Source organism: Musca domestica, unplaced genomic scaffold (assembly GCF_030504385.1).
Source record: "Musca domestica strain aabys unplaced genomic scaffold, Musca_domestica.polishedcontigs.V.1.1 30, whole genome shotgun sequence".
Lineage (NCBI taxonomy): Eukaryota > Metazoa > Arthropoda > Insecta > Diptera > Muscidae > Musca > Musca domestica.
The window spans coordinates 3,908,853-3,935,250 of NW_026712300.1; the positions used below are offsets into that span (position 1 = coordinate 3,908,853).

Consider the following 26,398-nt stretch of genomic DNA (forward strand, 5'->3'; position numbering starts at 1 on the left):
GGTTTGCAAAAACAAAAAAGACACATGTTAGTTTTTTTGTTGCTGTAAGAACGTATCTCGGCTCGAAGAGACCAAAAATGTTGCGGAGCAGCGAAAACAAATAAAACAACAGATATTAGATTTTTTATATAATAAAATTTGGCGGTTTCATTGAATATTACATTAGTCGAAAAACTAATATAACTTTACCTTTTGAACAATGGGCGTTGTTAAGATGTTGTTGGACGAAAATCCGAATAACAAGTAAAGAATAAAAGTTGCGAGCAAGCCTAGATATCACGAGAGAGGCGCGAGTTGATCATCTTTGCTCATTACAATTTGTCATCACTAACTTTAAACGGAAGTTCAAAGTTAAATAAAAGGTATTTGAAAAATTGAAGAAAAAGAGCCAAGGGTTGTATTTTTAGAGAAATTAAATAAAATTGAAGTTAAACAGTAGGTCATATGTTAAGTTTATTATTAAATAAACTCTCGCTTTTCAATGAAAATATAATATACTAAAATGGTATATTTATACTATCTCAATTAATTAATTTTAATTCAGCAGTTGAAAACACACAAGAATTTCAATAATTTAGAAATTCTGTATAATTTCGCAGTGTATGGCACCCTTAAGTATTTTGTGCATATCAATAACCGATAACACAATTAATCAAATTGAATAATCGGAGATAGGTACTCATTTACTAACAAAGTATGTGACCCTAATGAAGTTAAAATCAAAAGAAGAAATAATGTGAATTTAATGGAAAATTGCAACAAATTAAAAGTGTAAATTAAATAATTTGTGAACACGCAAAATAACCCAAAACAAAAAAATTAAATGTATATATTTTGTTACTTTAACTTCTCTCTCGTAATAGGAATTTAAACGCGGAATGGTGTGCAATAAAGAAAACAAAAACAATTGGAATGGTTGACAAGCAAACTGCAAAGCGGAATGAGAGAAGAAAAATTAAACTTAATTTGAAGGTAATAATTAAGTTTGTGTTATTTAGCCGCGAATGTTTATAACCAAATCGATTTACAAAATGTATTTTATTTGAAATAGTGAAACATAGAAAAATAATTCGTGTGAATTATGGAAAAATCTCATCGAAATTTGAATAAATTCCAAATTCTCTAACACTGAGTATCTTGAAGGTTAGGATTCACACAAATTATGCTCAATGCTGTTACCTGGAAATCAGAATCACTCTCCTACATAGACGGCAGTGACAGAAACGGGACATCTTAAGGTATGGCACGAAAGCGGCAACAGAACAGATCACCACAGGTATATTATTAAAGTTTTTTAAAAGATATTTTACTTCTCTTATTTTTATTTGCAGCTATTTTTACTTGCAGCTATTTAGCAAATTAGTTTTGAAGCAATTAACAAAACAACCGACACTTTATATCCCGGGTTTCGGCACCAAAATGTTCCACTTTAACTTAAAGGAGGTATAAAAATAAACGTTATTCATTTCTGTTTTTATTTTTATTTAATTTTAGGAATTTTTTTCGCTAAGAAGTCGAAGATCACGCTCTTTAATGGCGCCAAGTGTAACAATGGAATTAAATTTTATTTTCTTTTATCCTAATTCCATTCACTTTCTTTACAGCTAACTTCATTTCATGGTATATACTATTTACATACTACAATCTGAAACTATGGGAAATCATTGAAATTAATTGATTACATTTTTAAAAAAATTAAATAAAAGTAAAAATAAAAAACCAATAAATATAAAAGTAAAACGTAAATTCAAAAATAAAAGAAAAACAAAGATTTATTACGTTCCAACACCCATATATTCGGTATTTTGATGATTTTAGCCACATATTTCAATGGAATTGAAAAAGATTATACACAAATTCGTGACTGCTTTACCTCCTGAAAAAAATTGTCTATATAGGTCTACGATATCGTATAGCCCCCATACAAAGGTACCCCCTGACATTCGGTATTTTGACGATTTTAGCTACATTTTTCAATTAAATTGCCTAAATATCCATATTAGTAGTTCTTTCCAAGCGCTTTATTCCCTGGAAGAGAAATGTCCATAGGTTATCGTATAAGCCACATACAACTCTACCCCTTGATAAATGTACGTTTGCATTGAACATATGCTTATTGACTGAAAAACTTACACATTATTTTTTTCGTTTTGTAAGTGTTGAGAGCAAGCAAGCATTCTTACAACTGCACCACAGTGTCACACAATCCTCAGATAAAATAATAATCTTATTTTTCTTCAATTCGTAAATAATTGTAATCTATCGCTGTTTTATTCGATGGAAGTCAGTATGAGGTCAGGTGTCTGCATACGTATTAACTCTTTGACGATAGAAAGTAGACGACAGTAGTTTTGTCATTGCAATGTACAAACGATCACACATCTACCAGACAAGAAACGTTAAGAACTGGCGTTTAGAAAAGTGAGTGAGAAACTTACTTCCAAATGCTCGTCTAATTAGATAAAATAATATTATTTGGATTAAAAAATCCGATGGTCACTAAGCCGTAAGAACCTCTTGAATCAAATTTGTCTTTTCATTACTCTTAACATTTCACCAAACCCAAAATATTTAAGTGCCAAACGCGTGCCTTGAACAAAATGTGTGTGTCTCATCATACCTTCAATATAGAGTTATAGAGATATAAACTTCAAATGTACTTGCACATTAAAAAAAACAAAAAGGTTAGAAATTGTTAATAGGTGCATACCTTATATTCAAACAGGCAATTTTTTTAGTTTTGGAGAAAAATAGACTTATATTTTCCTCGCGTATAGCGGATGGCTTCTGATTTCTACGTTTGTAAAATTCGTGCTCATCGACGGCCAAAACAGCACCCTTCAAATTTTATATTCTTTTAAAGCGTTAATGGAGTGACAGGTTGTGTCTCACGGCATTCTGGAAAATAATGTTAAAATAAATATATTTCATCTGTCATAAGCTTAATGTAACTGTAGTCACGAAAAATGCTAAGCTATAACATATATACCGAACATTCCAGATCCGCGTTGTTGACTCGTAGTTTTAGTGCTTGATGTATATTATTATAAACGTTAGGGGTAGGGTTTTCTTCTAGTTATTGTTTTATTGTAGAACAAAAATTTGTGATAGTAGATGAAATTTTGCAATAAAGATTTTCTAGACCAAATTAAACAATCATATAGTAGTCTATTTTATAAATTTTCAGGTTTCTGATCATACTTTGGCTGCATGACTTTAATTGAAACCTTTTAGTCTTAGAAAGAGCTTGGCGATGTTTTTTAATCAAATGGGATTGGATTTTAAATTCGTTACGTTACATAAAGATTTCGATGCATGCAAACTGACCATATGAAATTAGTAGCTCCATGTTTCGGTATAATTAAATTGAAAGAAGTATTTAAATTTTTTCAATATTCAGTTTGAATATCCCAGACAAAAAACAAGGGAACTGCCTTATCCCCTGATAAACATTACCATCGTTCTCCACTAATAAACAAACGTTGTTTTTACATAAACAACAATACAGGGATTAAGCCTGACCATTTTACAAAAACACAATATATAATGGTATCCCGAACAAACAAAGCCAACACTGTTCCAAAGTTTTAAACTATTAAAGTGCGGCTGCAATGGTGAAAATATCGACTATCGAGAAGTACATTTATATGGGGGTTATGCGAAAAAGTTGACCTTTATGAACAATATTATGCCAGATCGCAATACAACCTCTAAGTACCGAAGTTCAAAAAAAAAAAAAAACCTTTAAAACTCCGAATAATAGGTGGCATAATATTATAACTATTGAGCTAGAAAGTGTGGGGAGGTACATTATATGGGGACTATAAGAAAAAGTGGATATATAACGATTAATTTCTGCCATAGGCGGTATATATAAAATCCAAATACCGAATTTTAAACTATTCCGTTGGAATGTGAGGCCAAAATTTTAAAAATACTGAATATGGGGAGGTACGATTTTATGGGGGCTATACGAAAACGTGACTTCGTAGACCTGACTGCAAAAAAGACAACTCTATGCTAAACGTTAATATTTAATTTAATAATATAATTTAATTAATTAATGTGTTAATTAATTAACAATAGGACCATATCGACGTTATCCATTTAGTAATGCTGTGGATAGCTGGAGATCTTTGGATCTTTCATCGTCTGTGTTAAAGCTGGTTCGATCTTGAATTAATGCAATTACATGATAACCGATATTATAAAGTGATTTTTATGAATACACTGTAATTTACAATTCTTAAGGCCCCTAAACTGGTAAAATTAGTCTTGATGGTTTGGTTTTCTACAAAGATGTAGAAAACCTTTATAGAACAAAGGGGATGATGAATAGTGTGTTGGCGCAGACAGAGAAGTTCAAATAGATTTGCGCAAATAAAAATGTCAAAATATTATCATTTTCTATCAAGCAACAAATGTGTGTAGCCGACGAAAGCCGATTAGACTCACATGGACACACACATATAAGCTGCTTGACGAAAAATTTTAACGTCTCCAGGGCACTTCACGACAGTTACCGTATATCGTAAATATTATGGGTGTAACATTCTTGAAGAGAATATTACACACAATGAGAAACCAGCACTGTTGGAAGTTATGAACAAAACGAATTAACGACGGACGGACACTTGCAAAAAAGACCGTAGTTAAACACTTCGTTCGTTGTTTTTGTAACGTTATTTTTATTTCAAAACAAAACACTAGCGGCTTATGCTCACTAAATGGACGGTACGTACCTTTTTAGTAATGTAGTGATTTTTACAATAAAAATAGATGAAGAGATGGTGATTAGGCTGTGAGCGAATATTGGTAGACGCTGGTAGCTGTTGGTTTTTGACGAAGTCAAACCTTTGCAAAAACAAAAAAGACACATGTTAGTTTTTTTGTTGCTGTAAGAACGTATCTCGGCTCGAAGAGACCAAAAATGTTGCGGAGCAGCGAAAACAAATAAAACAACAGATATTAGATTTTTTATATAATAAAATTTGGCGGTTTCATTGAATATTACATTAGTCGAAAAACTAATATAACTTTACCTTTTGAACAATGGGCGTTGTTAAGATGTTGTTGGACGAAAATCCGATTAACAAGTAAAGAATAAAAGTTGCGAGCAAGCCTAGATATCACAAGAGAGGCGCGAGTTGATCATCTTTGCTCATTACAATTTGTCATCACTAACTTTAAACGAAAGTTCAAAGTTAAATAAAAGGTATTTGAAAAATTGAAGAAAAAGAGCCAAGGGTTGTATTTTTAGAGAAATTAAATAAAATTGAAGTTAAACAGTAGGTCATATGTTAAGTTTATTATCAAATGAACTCTCGCTTTTCAATGAAAATATAATATACTAAAATGGTATATTTATACTATCTCAATTAATTAATTTTAATTCCGCAGTTGAACACACACAAGAATTTCAATAATTTAGAAATTCTGTAAAATTTCGCAGTGTAAGGCACCCTTAAGTATTTTGTGACCCTAATGAAGTTAAAATCAAAAGAAGAAATAATGTGAATTTAATGGAAAATTGCAACAAATTAAAAGTGTAAATTAAATAATTTGTGAACACGCAAAATAACCTAAAACAAAAAAATTAAATGTATATATTTTGTTACTTTAACTTCTCTCTCGTAATAGGAATTTAAACGCGGAATGGTGTGCAATAAAGACAACAAAAACAATTGGAATGGTTGACAAGCAAACTGCAAAGCGGAATGAGAGAAGAAAAATTAAACTTAATTTGAAGGTAATAATTAAGTTTGTGTTATTTAGCCGCGAATGTTTATAACCAAATCGATTTACAAAATGTATTTTATTTGAAATAGTGAAACATAGAAAAATAATTCGAGTAGGGTATTTACGATGACACAGAGTCCATAAAATTAATTACCTTTGCCACCTTTCTGACCTTTTAGAGGTTTGTCCTTGATAAAGCCTGGGTTGTCCCAGTTTATTGACCCGCTTCTGTATGTCTAAGCATATGTTTGTGTGTCCATCTAGATTTTATTGGCTTCACGTGTCGGCAATTGTTGGAGAATGTAAGGGTTGGCCTTGTTAGAGTTGAGATTAGGCTAGTTTTTAGTCGAGATTGGCCTATTTTTTAAGCCGAGTTGGTCCAGTTTATTGACCCGCTTCTGTATGTCTAGGCATATGTTTGTGTGTCCATCCAGACTTTATTGCTTACACGCGCCTTCATTTGTTGGTAAGTGTGAAGAAAAAAACTTTTTCGTTTTGGTCTGTAATGGTCTCCCTCTCTCTCTTGCCCCCCACCCCTTCTCCCTATTCAGCACCGTCTTCCACTAACCCCTTCTTTCTAATCAGTGCCGCATCCCACTGCCCGCCTTCTCCCCCCCCCCTCTTTGCACCGTCCTCCAACTCCCTATTCAGAATCGTTCTCCTCTATCCCCCCCTCTTTCACATACTTTTCTATCTTCCCATTGCTCTATACCGTCCCCTCTTCCGTAGCATTGAAACAATCTCCCTGTCCCACAGACCACTCTTCTTCATTAGACAATTATGCTCTTATCAGTACAAATTATATTAGAATTGTGTGTCGATCTGTCCAGATGTAAGTCCGACAACATACATGCTTGTGACGAAAGTAAATTGTAACAGAAACATTGTTTATATTTTGTTTTTCGTCTTGGTCATATTTCAGATGCATTATTGATTATTGACATGTTTGTCAGCCTAGAAGTTGAAGGCATGCTTTGTATTTGTATGAATAATTATTTTTCAGATTAAAAAGTGGGCATAGAATTGGGGACAAACTTGCTTAATTAGTCATAAGTTTTTTCTTTGAAGTTTACGATTAGAGAAAATATATTGAATTTAAAGTGTTGAAAACTAGGAAAGAAAAAATATATTTAGTTCTATAGACTATTTGACGCCCTATATGTTTAATAAAAGTTATGTGTGTGTGTATGTGTAAACACGATTCTTTTGACTATGTAATGCTTTTTTTTTTACAATATATCGCATTGAAAGGAAAGAAGGAATTTCAGTTCTAAGTAACTATTTCATTCAAAAACATCAATTTTTTAAGACAAACTTATTATATAAAAATGGCACCACATACATGTGATATTTGCGGATTGGTTTTTTATATTAAACGTGAATATATGAGACACGCAAAAAACCATTGTAATGTTTGCAAATTATATTTTAAAAACCCATACCAGCTAAAATTTCACCAAAAAAATCATGGTTATGTTCCTGGTGATCATATGTCTAGAACAAGTTATTTTACGTCACCTGATTTCAGTAATCAGGCAACATCTTTACCCAACGCTATAATGCAGCAAATCAACAATAAAAATAAAATTGAGAGCAGTTACTGCAAGGAGTGTGATGTAGTGGTTCAAAACATCGCTATACATTCACGTAGCGAAGGACATCGACGCGTTGTTCGTCAATTGCTAGAGGACAACATAAAAATCGTGAAAAGTGCATACAATAATAATATTATTACATACGAGTATGAAAACTCTAAAAACATTTTGCTGCCAAACGAACTTTTGATAGATGCGAAAGAACGCCTTGTTACGCTAATAAATACGAATTTGCATAAAAAGACAACAATTAAGTTCAATATTGAGCTACAAGGAGAATACATTAAGCCTACAAATGAACAAGATGGTCCATCAACATCAAAGGAATGCTTCTGTAAGCACCAAAGTGTTTACTCATATGTCCAAGATGACCTTGCTAACTTTGGCGGATGATGTAAATGAAGTCTTCCTTAACCATGCTGACCATATTCTTAACAATATGTCAGAATTTCAGGAGAGAGATTCTGGCTGGGCTTCACAGAAAATTCTTAAAATTGATGTTAACATTAATAAAGCCAGTTTGACTCGCGGTTCCCAGTATATTGAAACACCATTTTCATTAGCAAAAAAGAAGGCCTGTTTGAACATTAGAAATAATGATGAATTCTGTTTTAAATGGTGTGTGGTGTCCGCACTCGGTGAACCAGCAAATGGAAACCGAATCTATACATCATCCTACAACATTGATATAAGACAGGAAGTCTTGTATCTCCAAACGGGGATAGTTGTGGATTTTAGAGGATTGACTTTCCCGTTGCCACTTAAAAGCATAAAAATTTTCGAAGAAAACAATAATAACATCAGTGTTAACGTGTTTGGCTACGAAAATGGGGAAGTTGTTGGTCCTTACTACCTTACCAAAAAGAATAAGCATCATCATATCAACTTGTTGTTATTACGTTAGTTGGGGTACCATTAACGGAAAAAAAACGGTAACGGTAAAAAAACATATACCATGTGCATTTAGTTATAGTATACATTGTAGTTTTGATAATAATTTAAATAAGTTCAAATCTTTTAGTGGTCCCAATGCAGCCAATGACTTCTTAGAAAATCTTATTAAAGATTCTAAATATATTTTTAATAATTATTTAACGAAGACTAGACCAATGAATCGTTTGACACCCTTAGAATTAGAGGACTTTGATAGCAGTAGACTATGTCACATATGTGAAAAAGAATTAGGAAATGATAGAGTTAAAGACCATTGCCATTTAACAGGAAAATATCGAGGTGCTGCACACAATAGTTGCAATTTAGAATATCGTGTTGCCCGATTTGTCCCAATTCTTTTTCATAATTTCTCATCATACGACTGTCATCTTTTCATCAAAGAGTTAGTCAGATTTGGAGGTGATATCAGCGTTATTCCTCTTAATAAAGAAAAATACGTGTCCATGTCATATTTTATTAAAACGAAAGAGTACACAAACAATTTAGATGACAATTCCATTAATTCTAAAAAAGAGAGAAAAATGTACCTAACCTAGAATTAAGATTCCTAGACAGTTTTAGGTTTATGTCAGCAAGTTTGGATAGTTTAGCGAAAAATCTTCCGCCCTCTGAATTTAAGGCAGTGAGAACACAATTTCCAAATGATGCCGACTTCAACCTTATGACTAGAAAGGGTGTTTTCCGTATGAATATATATCCTCTTTCAACAAATTATTAGAAAATCAATTGCCCTCCAGAGAAGAATTTCATAATAAGTTGACAGATAGTGAGTGTTCATTAGAGGACTATGAACATGCATTGCGTGTTTGGAACCACTTTAATTGTCAGATTCTTAAAGATTATTTAGAATTGTATCTAAAAACAGATGTTTTGCTTTTGGCCGACATATTCGAAAATTTCCGTGATCTATGCATACGAGTTCATAAACTTGATCCATGCCAATATATAACAGCTCCTTCGCTGTCTTGGGATGCCATGCTACTTTGTACTGGGGTTGAACTTGAGCTTTTTACAGATATCAATATGTATAATTTTTGTAAAAATGGTATTAGAGGAGGTCTAACTCAATGTTCAACTAGACACTCTGTCGCCAATAACCCTAGTATGTCAAATTACGATCAGAGTAAACCTGACGTTAATATTTACTACTTAGATGTTAATAATTTGTATAGAATGGCTATGACACAATATCTCCCAATAAAGGATTTTAAATGGGTAGAAGATTAAGAACTGGAAAAGTTTAATGACATTAATAAAATATTATCAATTCCGGATGATTCTCCAACTGGTTTCATTTTCGATGTAGAAATCGAATATCCAGCCAATCTTCATGATATACATAATGATTTACCCTTTTGCCCAGAAAACAAATGTATTGGGGGATCAAAGACCAAAAAAAAAAATTGCAGACTTTTCAGACAAAAAGTCTTACACCATTCATTATAGAGTTTTAAAGCAGTGTTTGAAACATAACTTAATACTTAAAAAAGTTAATAGATGTTTATCATTCACTCAATCCAATTGGCTGGAAAAATATATTATGAAAAATAATAATCTTCGAGCCAAAGCTACAAATGCTTTCGAAAAAGATTTATACAAATTATTTAATAATTCTGTTTACGGAAAAACAATAGAAAATGTTGACAAAAGAAAAATTGTTCAGATTAGAAGTCATTGGGAGTCACATGGAAAACGATTGGGTGCTAGAGATTTTATTTCATAACCAAATTTCCATAGTTTATCACAATTTTCGGAAGATATGGTGGCAATTGAAATGAATAAGGTTAGATTAAAGTATGATAAACCCATTTATTTAGGATTCTGTGTTTTAGAGATATCTAAATGGGTGATGTATGATTTCCTATACGACTTTTTAAAAGTAAAGTTTGGAAATGATTTCATACTGAACTATATGGATACCGATTCGTTTATACTAACATTTTTTGGTCGGAACCTTTATCGAGAACTAACACTAGACGACATAAAAGCAAGATTCGATACATCTGATTTTCCCCCATCTAACGTTTATAAACTACCGCTTCTTAATAAAAAGGTTATAGGCATGATGAAAGATGAGAACGCAGGTAAAACTATGATTGAGTTTGTCGGTCTTCGACCAAAAATGTACGCTATTAAAGTGAGCGATAGCGAAGAAGTAAAAAATCTAAGGGTGTCAAAAAATGTGTGTTGAGGAAATATACAATTGATACGTACAGAGATTGTCTGTATAATAAACAAAATTATTTTAATAGCATGCACACATTTAGATCAAGGAACCATGATGTATATACAGATAGGATAGCCAAAGTTTGTCTCAGTTTTCAAGATGACAAACGGTTTATAAGGGAAGATGGTATACATACTTATGCTTGGGGACACTACAGGATTAAAGAGGACTTTTCAGATCTAAGCAATTTACATTCAACAATCCCAATGGATGTAGATTTGGACCTTAATGAATTACAAAATTCAAACTTAGCTACAATAGATGAGGTTTTAGACTTTGGTAGTAACAATGAGAACACATCTCCAATGAATGTGGAAAATATATTACCAAATGTTTGCACATCAAACTCATTAGACTTAACGCATATACCCCTATTAGATTTGAATTGAAATATTAATGATATACCTAACATAGAATTACCTTCACCAATAGAAGAACAATCCATTTTTAATATGCTAAATTAAAACATACGTTTGTATTTTTTTTTTTTTAATTTACTTTATTACATTAAAATAAAGAACAATACATTTTTATTTTTGTATGCTTAAAACTAAAAAATATGTATGCAAAGTGTTTTATTTCTTGGATGGGAGGGTGGGCTTACACAACTTTTCGCACATTGCCTGTCAATGGTATGTACTCCACCATACGATCATGAATAATAAGACAATACGATAAAGTATTTTGTGGAATTTGTGTATTTGTTTCAAATTCGATCTTTAAATCAATTGGACCATTTTTTACTGTTTCATTTTGACTGCTTATGTCAATAAGAGCAACTGAATTGTCTTTAAAAGTAGAATAAGTTAGAATTGGTTGTGCTTCCCTCATATAATATGTCTGTTGAAACTTGCTATACATATCATAAGGTATTGCATAACGATTTTCAGAGAATTTTAGATTTAAATCATCATAGGGATAAGTCTCCGAATTCAAATGAACTTTAATGTTTTAAAGATCACAATGAAGAAACTTGTTGTCCTTTTCGAATACTAAAGCGACATATCGTGGTCTTTCATGATTTGTCGACAATTTGACATTCCATGTATGTTTCCTTCCACCAACAAATGTTGGATTAAAATAGCAATCCCAACTTCGAAGTGCTATAGGTAACATCTTTCCATCTTTAATAGTTTTCAAGAAACTAATTTTTGTATAGTCAGACAAATGAATGTGTTGAACTTTCCACGTAATGTTTGTGATTGTTAGACGAATATCTTCTTTTGAGTCAGTTGAATAACACACATTTGTGTCATTAGCACTCCGCAAGAGAATCAAATCATGTTTGCTGTTACAAATTACTTTGTTGAAGTCTTCCGCAAATCCAAGCAATCGATTTAATGGTACACAAAAGTTAAAAGAGTTAGTAGTAAACTCAGCACCTACATTCCATCCCGCGATACTCATAACATTACTTTCTGATGCATTTAGGGAAAGCAAATTTAGCGTGTGCGATCAATCTCAACACCATTTAGTTCATATCGAATTTCATCAAACATATAGCCCACACAATTATTCCTAAGTCTTGAATTTGGGGAAATTTCCCCATTTGCTTTTCTTAAATAACCTTCAATGTACAAAAAGCTTTCCGATGGTAATATGTAAAGATCTTGACTTTGTATGCTTATGCGTATTTCATCATTATTTTTAAAAGATTGAATATATGGGACATAGCTATGATAATCGCGTTTTACAATATTCTCATCGGAAAAAGGTCGATCATTTATATTAAATATTTCAGACATTGGGTTTTACTTTTAATTTCAGTAATTTTAAAAATTCTTTATTTTCTTTGGTTGGAAAAGGTCTTGTCGGTTTGACAACTTGATGTTGAATGTTTTTAAAGAATTGTTTATTATTATATTTATTGTAGATAATCATTTTTGTCTTGGTCTTATATGAATTCTAAGTGTGATTTCTTCTCCTCGAAAGTTTATTAATCGCCCTTCTTGATCTAGTATTATTATTTCAAGACGAGTAATTTCCTTGACGTTCACCGGCAAATAAATAAGGTTCAACGGCCTCTCATCTAATTTATAGCCTGGTGGAACATCTAGAGAAAATTCGTGCAGAATATGTGCAGGTGAATTATTCATAAATGACCCCGTTACAATATTACATTGTATTTGTATAGCATTCACCTTCATAATATTTACGGGAAGGGTTGAGATATGCTTCTTTCCCGGATCTAAAACTGTTTCCGTGAAACATAATAGCTTAGATATAGATTTTTCCTTGTTGAAATAAATAGCATTATGAGAAGATGTAATTTCTACTTGTAATGTATTATTATTAGCTTTAATGTCAATAGATCTGTTTATATGAATAGCTCTGTACTCTGATTCCAAAAAGTCTGCTATATCTTGTAATTCATAGGATCCTATTGGTATTTTTATAATATCATCCCCGATATGAAATAAATTATTATCGTCATCTACATTAGAAATTGAGTTATATGATTGGAAATCAATTAAAGCACACTCATATTCAACATCACCTAATGATATAGGTGGTGAATAATTCGAGCATAAAATTGAATTTCTCCCCGTCAAAGTAAATGTTCTTGACATTGCAAGATTCTAATTTGTAGTAAGTAAAAAACAATATGGACTTGAATTTTTATACTTTTTATTTCCAATTAAAAAAAGAAAAAAAATTACAATACGTCATTCTTATTTACCCATGAATTATGTTGGTTTGAAAATCCTAACCATTTTACAAAAACTTTGGTGCCCTTTGTTTTTAGAATTTTCTCAACTAAATATATATTTGGATATTTTGTAGGTAAAAGTTCTTCTCTGTAGAAACAACCTTGTATTGGGTTTCCTGCTAAATCTTCTAGCAAGTATGTTTTAGGGCTTGTTATTCTTATGGTTTTTATTTTAAATATTTCAGTTGTCCAGTTCGGCGTGTAACCCTTTTCAAACTGATGTTTGTATTTACTGATGCGGACATGATCACCTACATGCAGCGATTTTCCAAAGATTTTTAAATGATTATAAACAGTTTTAAGCAGCGACTTCTCATTTGAGGAATTAACTTGTATTGGTGCCATTTTTATAGTTCTATGAGGTGTTCTATTATATTTCTCTAACAAGTCTTTATAGAGTTTAATCCAATGATAATTTCCATTATAACTAAACTCTTTCCACATCATTCCCTTTAGGGTTCTATTGAAACGTTCAACTATTGATGCTTTCAATACACTGTATGTGGAATAATGATTTATTCTATATTTATGCATGAGTTCCTTAAATGTTTTATTAAAAAATTCTTTCCCATCATCGGTTTGTAAATTCTTGGGAATTCGTCCGGCTTTCAATATTTTTTCAAATGCTGTACAAACTTCCAAGGCATTTTTAGTTTTAAGCGCTTCAGCCCATGCATATTTGGAAAAGGTATCAATAACTGTAAGCATAAACCTGTATCCCCTGTTGGCTGTTGAATAACTACCCATTTCAACTAAATCAGCTTGCCAAAGATCGTCAATTCCCTTCACAATGACCCTACGCCGTTTAAATTTTCTTCGAGCTTGAGTGTGAAGTTCATTCATTAATTCTCGTTTTTCCATATTTTATTTAGACTAGTATTTCACAGTGGGCGAGAAAATGTATTTTTTGATAAAATGTTATAAAGCTCGTTCAGCGAGTGTTTCAAATATGATATTTCTTGTCTTATATCAGAACATTCTTGAGATACATTCTTCTTTAATATTTCTTGTAGGTTCTTGTTTTGCGAATGTACGTATGCTTGGTTGACCGCGTCTGATCCTCCCGCCGGGGGTGCAAAGTTTCTAATCCTCTTATTTTGTATGTCCAGATTGTTATCTTCGTCAATATTGATTCCCAGAAGTCTCGAAACATTTCCCTTTAGTGTGACTGAGGTATACTTTAAATTATAATGATGACCAAACTTATCAACTGTCATAGATTTTTTTTTCTTTTAATAATTAATATATCATATTTCCCTCTCTTAGTTCTTCAATAATAGAAGCAATCTCATCTGTATGATTATTGTTTCCGGCTTGTTGTGATACCAGCAACAGCTTTAATCGTTCTATCAATTCATTGAGATCATCCCAGTATATATAGTTGGGTTTATCTAGATGTACTCTCATTAGACCTTTGCCACTGTGAGTATCCTCCATCAAGTGTTTAATAATATGTATATATTTATATCCTCTGTTGGATTTGATTCGTTCATTGTGTCTATAATTTACTTTATGAGCATTGGAGTCTAACAAAATTTTTTTATATATTTCTAATTCTGAGACATCATAATTTTTAGGGTTTTTATAAAAGAGAAGTTCAAATAATCCTGGTGTAAATGCCCAATGTTGATTACCAACAATTATTTTCTGATCATCAACTTTTAATGGTTTATCTCCAAATTTCCATTCACCATGAATATCTTTGTGCGGTCCATATACTGTATCCAATTTTTTATTTTTATTCAAAAGGGAAAGGTTAATGGTATCATCAACATCAGAATAGAATGTATCATCTTTTGAATCGTTAGCAAGTGTATCCTCCGTCTCGTTTTCTTCCTCCCATAATATTTTAGGTTCTGGCTTAATATCATGTTTAAATTTCTTAACCGGTGTACTCATAGCAAAAGAATTCTTATATGACTCAATATCACCTTTCTTAGGTATTAGGAAATTGGAGGCATTTTCATTCGATAATTTTAAGAGTTTATGAATTGGCTCTGTTATGGGTTTGAAAGTATTTTTCAATTCGTTTGTTTTATCTTCCTCCCCCCTTTTAATGCTTTGTAATTTTCTTTTCAATGCATTTCTGGATCTTACAAGACGTTTCAACATTTCTTCTTCCATGGTTGTGATTGTACTAATAGAAGTAGTTACAAAAGAAGTGACTTAAATATATCTATGGTTGCATAAATATATGAAACCCCTTTCTATATCTTCCAGAGTTAATATCATCATTTTTGCTGATTGTTAGAAATCCATATTTGTCCTTCCAACATTCATGGCATATTTCTTTAAATTTCTCAAAACTCATATCACTTCCAACGTGATCATTGTATATATGTTTTAAATTTAAATTATCTTGCTTGAACAATATAATCATATTTGCATTATCACGCAATAAATGTTTTGGAATCCGCGTATATGTTTGACATAAATAAAATGAATCGACATTCTTATGACGACCCATACTGAAGTAGATTTTGATATTATTTTGTTTATCACAAGCCACATCATCGAATATCATTATAGAGTTTTGTCTTACTTCTTCTGGTTGCACGACATCCTCATTATTACTGAATGTAAACAATCGCAAACCCTTGATAGAGGAAATAAGTTTCTTGAGATATTCATATTTCGGTTGATACAGAGATTTGGAATAAATATAAACATTTTCGAATTTTAGTCCATTTGGGCTTTCGATCAAACTTATCATTACATTAGTTTTTCCACAATTCGAAGGGCCAACTATTAGACATCGTATACTATTCGGTAATAAAATGCTATGTCTAGGGGCCTTCTTCTGTATGAAATCCACGTTTCCAACTGGAAGTTTAGCTTGTTGTTCAACTAACCTCATTTCACAACTAATGAATGATTTTATTGGCAATGCCTATTTATCTTATTCTCTTGTTTACAGTGAGCTTAAAAAAATAGTATAAAATGATTGTTTATAACAACATCAATGTTATTAGAAAGAAGCACGTTAAAGGAAGAGGACTTGTAAACAAATTAATCGATTCTTTACCTGTGGAACTTCATCTACCTGGATATCAATTTTGTGGTCCTGGAACTAAGCTTAGAAATCGATTGGAGAGGGGGGATAAAGGTGTTAATCCCTTGGATGCAGCTTGTAAAGAACACGATATCGCTTATTCACAAAACGAAAATATCAAGCAACGACACGTTGCAGATCGTAAACTAGCTGAAAAAGCGTGGGAACGACTAAAAGCAAAAGATAGCAGTATTGGAGAAAAAATTAATGCATATCTCGTCACTAATATAATGAAAGCAAAATCCAAGCTTGGCATGGGTTTGAAAACTAAAAAACACAAACATGTTACTGGTCAACAGATTTTTAATAAAGCTCTCAAAAATGCTACAATTAAACTTAAAAGTAGCAAACCAACCGAAATTGATGACGCAATAAAGATAGCAAGAAAAGAGATTCAAAAAACATTCCGTGGAAGAAAATCAAAGGTTGTTATACCTCGAGTTATTAAGCTTCCAAAAACAGGCGGATTTCTCCCTCTTATACCCATTTTAACAGGTTTAGGAGCTTTGGGCGCTTTAGCGTCGGGTAGCTCAGCAATTGCTAATGCTGTTACGAATGCCAAAAAAGCTAAACAACAATTGGAAGAACAAACCAGACACAATAAAACTATAGAAGCTATAGCAATGGGAAAAGGGCTATATTTAAAACCATACAAAAAAGGCTATGGTATATTTATGAACGACAATTCATAAAACTAATAAAGTAACTTCCTAAAGGCCCACTTACTGATAAACAAATATATACATTTGGAAAAAAATATATACCAGATTTTAGAGGTGTTTATATGCGCGATACATTTCCTAAAATACCATATAAAAAATAATGTGGAATAATAAATTTAGATAGTGAGAAGGGGGCTGGTACGCACTGGGTTGCATATTACAAAAATAACAATACAATTGAATATTATGATAGTTTCGGAAATCTCCAACCTCCTCTAGAAGTATTACACTACTTGAGGCCGAATATCACTTATAATTATAAAAGGGATCAAAAGTTCAACACATATAATTGTGGTCATCTCTGTTTAAAATTCTTGATGGGATTAGAGCAATAAATATGAAATTCAAACCGCAAAATTCACTAGTTCAATTTAACACTTCCACCAAGATGCATTCAATTGATCGATCGGATATTTCCAATTTTGTCATGGAAACCACAAGTGTATATTTATGAAGGAGCTTGCGTTTATGTGTGGTATTTCTGTAGTTCCAAATCATTTTGTGTTTCGTCCACCTTTTAATATAAAAGAACTTACGGACGAGGCATGTAGAACAAATGTATACTGCAAGAACTATGTAAACGGATTAGATTGGAAGGATGGAGATGTTGACTACAACGACGTTGAGAGCGTACTTGCGCCATTAAACGAATACAAATATATTTTTGTTGTTGGAAGAGATAAAAAAGATTTTTAGAGAAATATATTAATACAAATATTGTAAATTTAGAAGATAAAATTAAACTAAGAACATGTCGAAATTATTTTACTAACTGTTCTATACATTCAGAATTTGGATTTAAATGCGCCATAAATAATGTATAAATAAAATATTTGTATTTATAGAACAAAATTGGAATAAGAATTTAGACATAATATATGACGAAATAAAATAATAAAATTTAATGAAACAAAATATAATTTTATTTTTTAAAAATTTTATTAATGGAATAAAATGTTATGAATGTAGAGAATATAAAAAAAATGGATGAAAGGGGTTTTTCTGTTGTACTGCCACACACATCTGAACCTAATTCAGGAATTAATAGATCTAAAATGTTTGGCTCAATCGGGATATTTCTTGTGAAAGATCTTCTCATTAAGGGACAATTGTATGACAAACGAAAATGCTCGTCAATTGGACAGTCATTCTGTTTCCAACGATAGATGTCAACTTTGCAAAAATAACATCTAGTTATGTCTTCTACTCCAGTATAAAAAAGTCCTGTTGCTGCCATTGTTTTGGAATTTGGATATTTTAATGGCCAACTTTTGAACGTTTTCAAACGTTCTATTTCTCTATTAAGATGAACCCACATCTTTCTTTTTATAGCTTTAATCACAGACTGTGAGATATAAAATAACAATCAGTAGGCAATACATCAGAAAAAAAAAAATTATTGAATAATATATATATATATATACATGTTCATATCTTTATGTCCACAATTCTTTCGAAATATATGTTTTTTTTTTTATTTATATTTTATTATATTATGTCACAAAAACCATGGATCATCGTCATCTAAATCTCGCAAGGATTGTCCTTCTGTTAAATACGAATAATCTTTTTCATTAGATCCACTTCCCATAGGTGGTTGATCCATAAGAGATCCCTCTTTCTTTAGGACATTCATAACATAGTATCTCTCCAGTTCTGATGCCTTCATCATCAGATATCTTTCAATTTCCTGATCATTCCATTCAGCATCCTTTTCAAAAGTGTTACCAGTATGTCTTTCTGTGTCCATATTGTTTGCTTTCGGCTGTAACTTTTAGATTGAATGATTTTCCACAACTGGTTCTCTATTTTATACTCCGACAAGACAAAAATGTAATTTTTAGTGACTAAAATTTCCCATAAAAAAAAAACACACACAAAAATTGATTTTCTTTTTTAAATATTCATTTATTAATGTTTAGTAGGGTGTATAGAAAAATGGTTTATTTTTTCTTAATTCCAATTTGTAGCCTGTATTTTCATCTTCGTCTCGCAATGGTAATCTTACTATGGAATAGATGCCACTCCCCAACTCTTTCACATCTCCTTCTCCCAGCGATAGAAACCTCGATGGCAAGTAAAGTATAGCATCATCTAATTTAAGAACAATCCTTTCTCCATATTTAGTTTGCGTCATGTATGCTCCACAGATTATATACTCCTCGTTCTCATTCATTTCCTTCACCCTCATAATTTTTTTAAAGCTGAAGGAGTTGAATACATTTATTAAATTGGAATTGGACATATTCACGTTAAGTTTGTTTTCATACTATTTGTTGAACACATATTTTTTCACTATTTATACGAAATTATATTCAAGAAAGTAGAGGTTTACCCTCTCCCCCTCATCTCCCTTAATTTATACGCCAATATAAAATGAAGACAGGTTTTTTGTTTGTTTTTGATTCAATATTGCTTAATTTTATTTTTTATGATATTTAACAAAAAAATCTTTTAGTTCTTTATTTTCTATGCTTTTTTCTAAATTCTTTACCATTTTAACTAACTGTAAATAATTATTATCTATGCATTCTTCAATTGCATTGCATAGGGGCACGAAAGCATCTCCTAAATATTCATCAGAAATTATAACAGGATTCTCGGGAAGATTATTTCGTATCGCCTCCACTTCATCCTCGGTGTCCGATAAAGTCGTTGATTCGGTGTCTTCGCTTGAACAGTCATCAGAATTCAGCTCTACGTCATAATTTTCCTCCCTTCTTGCTGCAATATCGTCCTGTAGAATGTAGGAAAAGTGCTCGCAAAACGCGGCTTCGTCCTCCACATCTTCCATGAGAATGGGATGCACTCCTTCATACTTTAAATTTTGTCCTTCCATTTTTGTTTTTTAATTTTTGAGAGTTCTTTAGAAACTGAATGCATTTTCCAAATTTTTTCTGCTTTTATATATTTAACATTCAGCCAAATATAATTGATAATGAAAGTGCATTCTTATATAATCAATGATATTTTCTGGGTCTGCTAACATAAAATAGATTATGTTATTATGGGAAAGTTTGTAAACTTCATGATGACTTTCTCAACTCTTACAACGATATCACCATTACAAACACATACGCCTAGAAATGCATCTAAATTATGACAACACATCAAACTACACATCTTATGAATCTATACTCATATTAAAACATTACATAACCAAAAGAATCAATACCCGCACACAGACATACACACATTATTTATTAAACATATAGGGCGTCAAATAGTCTATAGAACTAAATACATTTTTTCTTTCCTAGTTTTCGTTATCTTGAAAGAAAAAACTGATGACTAATTAAAACAAGTTTGTCTTAAATTCTATGCCCACTTTTTAATCTGAAAAATAATTATTCATACAAATTCAAAGCATGCCTTCAACTTCTAGGCTGACAAAACATGTCAATATTCAATAATGCATCTGAAATATGACCAAAACGAAAAACAAAATAAAAACAATGTTTCTGTTACAATTTACTTCTATCACCAATTTCGTCACAGCATGTAAGTGGTCGGACTTACATCTCGACAGATCGACACACAATTCTAAAATAATTTGTACTGATAAGAGCATCATTGTCTAATGAAGAAGAGTGCTCTGTGGAACAGGGAGATTGTTTCAATGCTATGGAAGAGGGGCCGGTATAAAGCAATGGGAAGATAGGAAAGTATGTTGGAGAGGGGGGGGAGGGGGATAGTGGAGAACGAATCTGAATAGGGAGTTGGAGGACGGTGCAAAGAAGGGGGGGGAGAAGGCGGACAGTGGGATGCGGCACTGATTAGAAAGAAGGGGTTAGTGGAAGACGGTGCTGAATAGGGAGAAGGGGTGGGGCAAGAAAGAAAGACCAAAACGAAAAAGTTTTTTTCTTCACACTTACCAACAAATGACGGCGCGTGTAAGCAATAAAGTCTGGATGGACACACAAACATATGCCTAGACATACAGAAGCGGGTCAATAAACTGGACCAACTCGGCTTAAAAAATAGGCCAATCTCGACTAAAAACTAGCCTAATCTCAACTCTAGCAAGGCCAACCCTTACATTCTCCAACAATTGCCTACACGTGAAGCCAATAAAATCTAGATGGACACACAAACATATGCTTAGACATACAGAAGCGGGTCAATAAACTGGGACAACCCAGGCTTTATCAAGGACAAACCTCTAAAAGGTCAGAAAGGTGGCAAAGGTAATTATTTTTATGGACTCTGAGTCATCGTAAATACCCTACTAATTCGTGTGAATTATGGAAAAATCTCATCGAAATTTGAATAAATTCCAAATTCTCTAACACTGAGTATCTTGAAGGTTAGGATTCACACAAATTATGCTCAATGCTGTTACCTGGAAATCAGAATCACTCTCCTACATAGACGGCAGTGACAGAAACGGGACATCTTAAGGTATGGCACGAAAGCGGCAACAGAACAGATCACCACAGGTATATTATTAAAGTTTTTTAAAAGATATTTTACTTCTCTTATTTTTATTTGCAGCTATTTAGCAAATTAGTTTTGAAGCAATTAACAAAACAACCGACACTTTATATCCCGGGTTTCGGCACCAAAATGTTCCACTTTAACTTAAGGGAAGTATAAAAATAAACGTTATTCATTTCTGTTTTTATTTTTATTTAATTTTAGGAATTTTTTTCGCTAAGAAGTCGAAGACCACGCTCTTTAATGGCGCCAAGTGTAACAATGGAATTAAATTTTATTTTCTTTTATTCTAATTCCATTCTCTTTCTTTACAGCTAACTTCATTTCATGGTATATACTATTTACATACTACAATCTGAAACTATGGGAAATCATTAAAATTAATTGACTACATTTTTAAAAAAATTAAATAAAAAAGTAAAAATAAAAAACCAATAAATATAAAAGTAAAACGTAAATTCAAAAATAAAAGAAAAACAAAGATTTATTACGTTCCAACACCCATATATTCGGTATTTTGATGATTTTAGCCACATATTTCAATGGAATTGAAAAAGATTATACACAAATTCGTGACTGCTTTACCTCCTGAAAAAAATTGTCTATATAGGTCTACGATATCGTATAGCCCCCATACAAAGGTACCCCCTGACATTCGATATTTTGACGATTTTAGCTACATTTTTCAATTAAATTGCCTAAATATCCATATTAGAAGTTCTTTCCAAGCGCTTTATTCCCTGGAAGAGAAATGTCCATAGGTTATCGTATAAGCCACATACAGCTCTACCCCTTGATAAATGTACGTTTGCATTGAATTTATGCTTATTGACTGAAAAACTTACACATTATTTTTTTCGTTTTGTAAGTGTTGAGAGCAAGCAAGAATTCTTACAACTGCACCACAGTGTCACACAATCCTCAGATAAAATAATAATCTTATTTTTCTTCAATTCGTAAATAATTGTAATCTATCGCTGTTTTATTCGATGGAAGTCAGTATGAGGTCAGGTGTCTGCATACGTATTAACTCTTTGACGATAGAAAGTAGACGACAGTAGTTTTGTCATTGCAATGTACAAACGATCGCACATCTACCAGACAAGAAACGTTAAGAACTGGCGTTTAGAAAAGTGAGTGAGAAACTTACTTCCAAATGCTCGTCTAATTAGATAAAATAATATTATTTGGATTAAAAAATCCGATGGTCACTAAGCCGTAAGAACCTCTTGAATCAAATTTGTCTTTTCATTACTCTTAACATTTCACCAAACCCAAAATATTTAAGTGCCAAACGCGTGCCTTGAACAAAATGTGTGTGTCTCATCATACCTTCAATATAGAGTTATAGAGATATAAACTTCAAATGTTATAGAGATATAAACTTCAAATGTACTTGCACATAAAAAAAAAAAACAAAAAGGTTAGAAATAGTTAATAGGTGCATACCTTATATTCAAACAGGCAATTTTTTTAGGTTTGGAGAAAAATAGACTTATATTTTCCTCGCGTATATCGGATGGCTTCTGATTTCTACGTTTGTAAAATTCGTGCTCATCGACGGTCAAAACAACACCCTTCAAATTTTCTATTCTTTTAAAGCGTTAATGGAGTGACAGGTTGTGTCTCACGGCATTCTGGAAAATAATGTTAAAATAAATATATTTCATCTGTCATAAGCTTAATGTAACTGTAGTCACGAAAAATGCTAAGCTATAACATATATACCGAACATTCCAGATCCGCGTTGTTGACTCGTAGTTTTAGTGCTTAATGTATATTATTATAAACGTTAGGGGTGGGGTTTTCTTCTAGTTATTGTTTTATTGTAGAACAAAAATTTGTGATAGTGGATGAAATTTTGCAATAAAGATTTTCTAGACAAAATTAAACAATCATATAGTAGTCTATTTTATAAATTTTCAGGTTTCTGATCATACTTTGGCTGCATGACTTTAATTGAAACCTTTTAGTCTTAGAAAGAGCTTGGCGATGTTTTTTAATCAAATGGGATTGGATTTTAAATTCGTTACGTGTTATTTCTGTCCACCTTATAATTCAGGACATAAAGATTTCAAGAATTTATATGGTGGGGTACATTATTTTGATTGCTGAATTCACGACAGAGGTAATACTTAAAAAAATTGATATTTAAATTATTATGTATAACAAATGATTATGTATTTTAAAGAATGTGCGATAAAGGTCCACTATTTTAAATTTCAGGGATTTTAGTCTGCATATTGTTCTCGATGCATGCAAACTGACCATATGAAATTAGTAGCTCCATGTTTCGGTATAATGAAATTGAAAGAAGTATTTCAATTTTTTCAATATTCAGTTTGAATATCCCAGACAAAAAACAAGGGAACTGCCTTATCCCCTGATAAACATTACCATCGTTCTCCACTAATAAACAAACGTTGTTTTTACATAAACAACAATACAGGGATTAAGCCTGACCATTTTACAAAAACACAATATATAATGGTATCCCGAACAAACAAAGCCAACACTGTTCCAGAGTTTTAAACTATTAAAGTGCGGCTGCAATGGTGAAAATATCGACTATCGAGAAGTACATTTATATGGGGGTTATGCGAAAAAGTTGACCTTTATGAACAATATTATGCCAGATCGCAATACAACCTCTAAGTACCGAAGTTCAAAAAAAAAAACCTTTAAAACTCCGAATAATAGGTGGCATAATATTGTAACTATTGAGCTAGAAAGTGTGGGGAGGTACATTATATGGGGACTATAAGAAAAAGTGGATATATAACGATTAATTTCTGCCATAGGCGGTATATATAAAATCCAAATACCGAATTTTAAACTATTCCGTTGGAATGTGAGGCTAAAATTTTAAAAATACTGAATATGAGGAGGTACGATTTTATGGGGGCTATACGAAAACGTGACTTCGTAGACCTGACTGCAAAAAAGACAACTCTATGCTAAACGTTAATATTTAATTTAATAATATAATTTAATTAATTAATGTGTTAATTAATTAACAATAGGACCATATCGACGTTATCCATTTAGTAATGCTGTGGATAGCTGGAGATCTTTGGATCTTTCATAGTCTGTGTTAAAGCTGGTTCGATCTTGAATTAATGCAATTACATGATAACCGATATTATCAAGTGATTTGTATGAATACACTGTAATTTACAATTCTTAAAGCCCCTAAACTGGTAAAATTAGTCTTGATGGTTTGGTTTTCTACAAAGATGTAGAAAACCTTTATGGAACAAAGGGGATGATGAATAGTGTGTCATACAAAAATGTTTTACCAAGAAAATAATAACAATAATGAAACAATTGCCAACGAAAAAGACACATACGTAATGATGGCAAAGCGCAATCGCTACCTGTCTTTCCGATATATGAAAAAATACATTTTTTGTAGTAAAGTATTTCCTTGGAATACTAACACATTTCAGGTAACGATCCACCCAAAATGTTCAAATATCGCGGTTATTGACGAAACAACCTAAATTATCAATCCTTATTTAAAAAACCTGACAAATTTTCTAAATAAAAACATGGGTTTTGCCTCTAGTACTGAGATGTAATTGAAAATGAGTGTTACTTTAATTCACGTAAACAACACTATATACTCCCATTGTTCTATTCTGTTATGAGTGAGAGTCATATATCTGCCCACATACTGAAATTTTAAAAGAACACTATATGTAGGTAGATAATAGGTAAATAATATTTCCTATTATTTTATGACCAAAAATTTATGATAGACACCAATAAATTGGGATTGTCCAGTATGTTTTCCATTTTTTCTATTCATTGTTGATTTCTATGCATATTTTGATAGTGAATGAGAGTCATATGTGCCCTCATCTATCAATAAAAATAATTTTTAATTATTGGTTTGGTATTCAAATTTATATTTTCGCGCTGTTTGTTACTTCGAAATTACAGCACACACAAAAACACATAATCACCGTCGAAAGTAACACACACACTCTCTAAATTAAAGCACACGACGACATGGTTCGGTATCATCGTCGACACCCTGCATTTATGGAGAACACCATTCAAATATTCGAGTCAGCCATGCCACGATCGAACCATAGACAATGGCACACATGAATCCAAATTGACTGAAACAGTCAGTATGTCGAAAAAAGCATAATTCATACAATTCGTCTTGTGCTGGTCTTTACTAGAGATTCGAAGACACACACATACACCTTCGTAATCGTGCAAGCCCGGCCGGATGATATGACGTCAAATGGTCCTGTGAAAACCACGCCAGGTGTGGTGAAAGTCTGTAGAACCACGGTAGGTCCAGGGAGCAGCCATTATCTGCTGACAGCTTCGTTTATTTTCCAATCCAATTCGTAGGGAGCATCCAATAAAAATTATATATAACACCTTAGTGCAAACACACCACTGTGTCACACCAAAACACTTCCAACTTTCCGCTGACACGACAAAATCAGTCCAGCGAACTCAATCAACCTTCAACAAGAGGAATATGGAATATGAATTCCACTGAACGGTGGGAACAACATTTAGCCAACGTAGCAGTTTATGCAAGTGGCGTGATCGCCACAGCACTCCTCAATTATAGTTATAAGACACAATTAAAACCAATTCTAAGCTGACTTCTGAGTAAAGAGGTACATAGCACCGCAAAAGCAATAAACAAGATTTTTGATTTCAATTAACTTTGACTTCTAAATAAAGAGGTGCATCTCACCGCAATAACAATCAGGAAGATTTCTGATCACAATTAACTGGCGCCCAACATTCAATCCAAGGAGGAAGCCCCTGAGTATCGTGAAGAAAAAAGGACGTTCAACAGAGCAGCTGCCACCCGGTATAAAAAGAATATGAGGAATATAATAATATTAGTAAGTAGCAATAAATGTATAAAAATGGTGCAGACATAGAAAAGACAAAATAAAAATAATTTGTGTAATCATAAAAAAT

The 26,398-nt window shown here is 32.3% G+C and overlaps 1 long non-coding RNA gene across 1 annotated transcript; it reads left to right on the forward strand.

The window, feature by feature from the left end:
- Positions 1 to 852: 852 nt before the first annotated feature.
- Positions 853 to 1,650, forward strand: LOC131803462 (uncharacterized). Its single transcript, XR_009342597.1, has 3 exons — positions 853 to 972; positions 1,052 to 1,276; positions 1,348 to 1,650. It is a non-coding gene; the product is annotated as an uncharacterized LOC131803462 (long non-coding RNA).
- Positions 1,651 to 26,398: the final 24,748 nt, after the last annotated feature.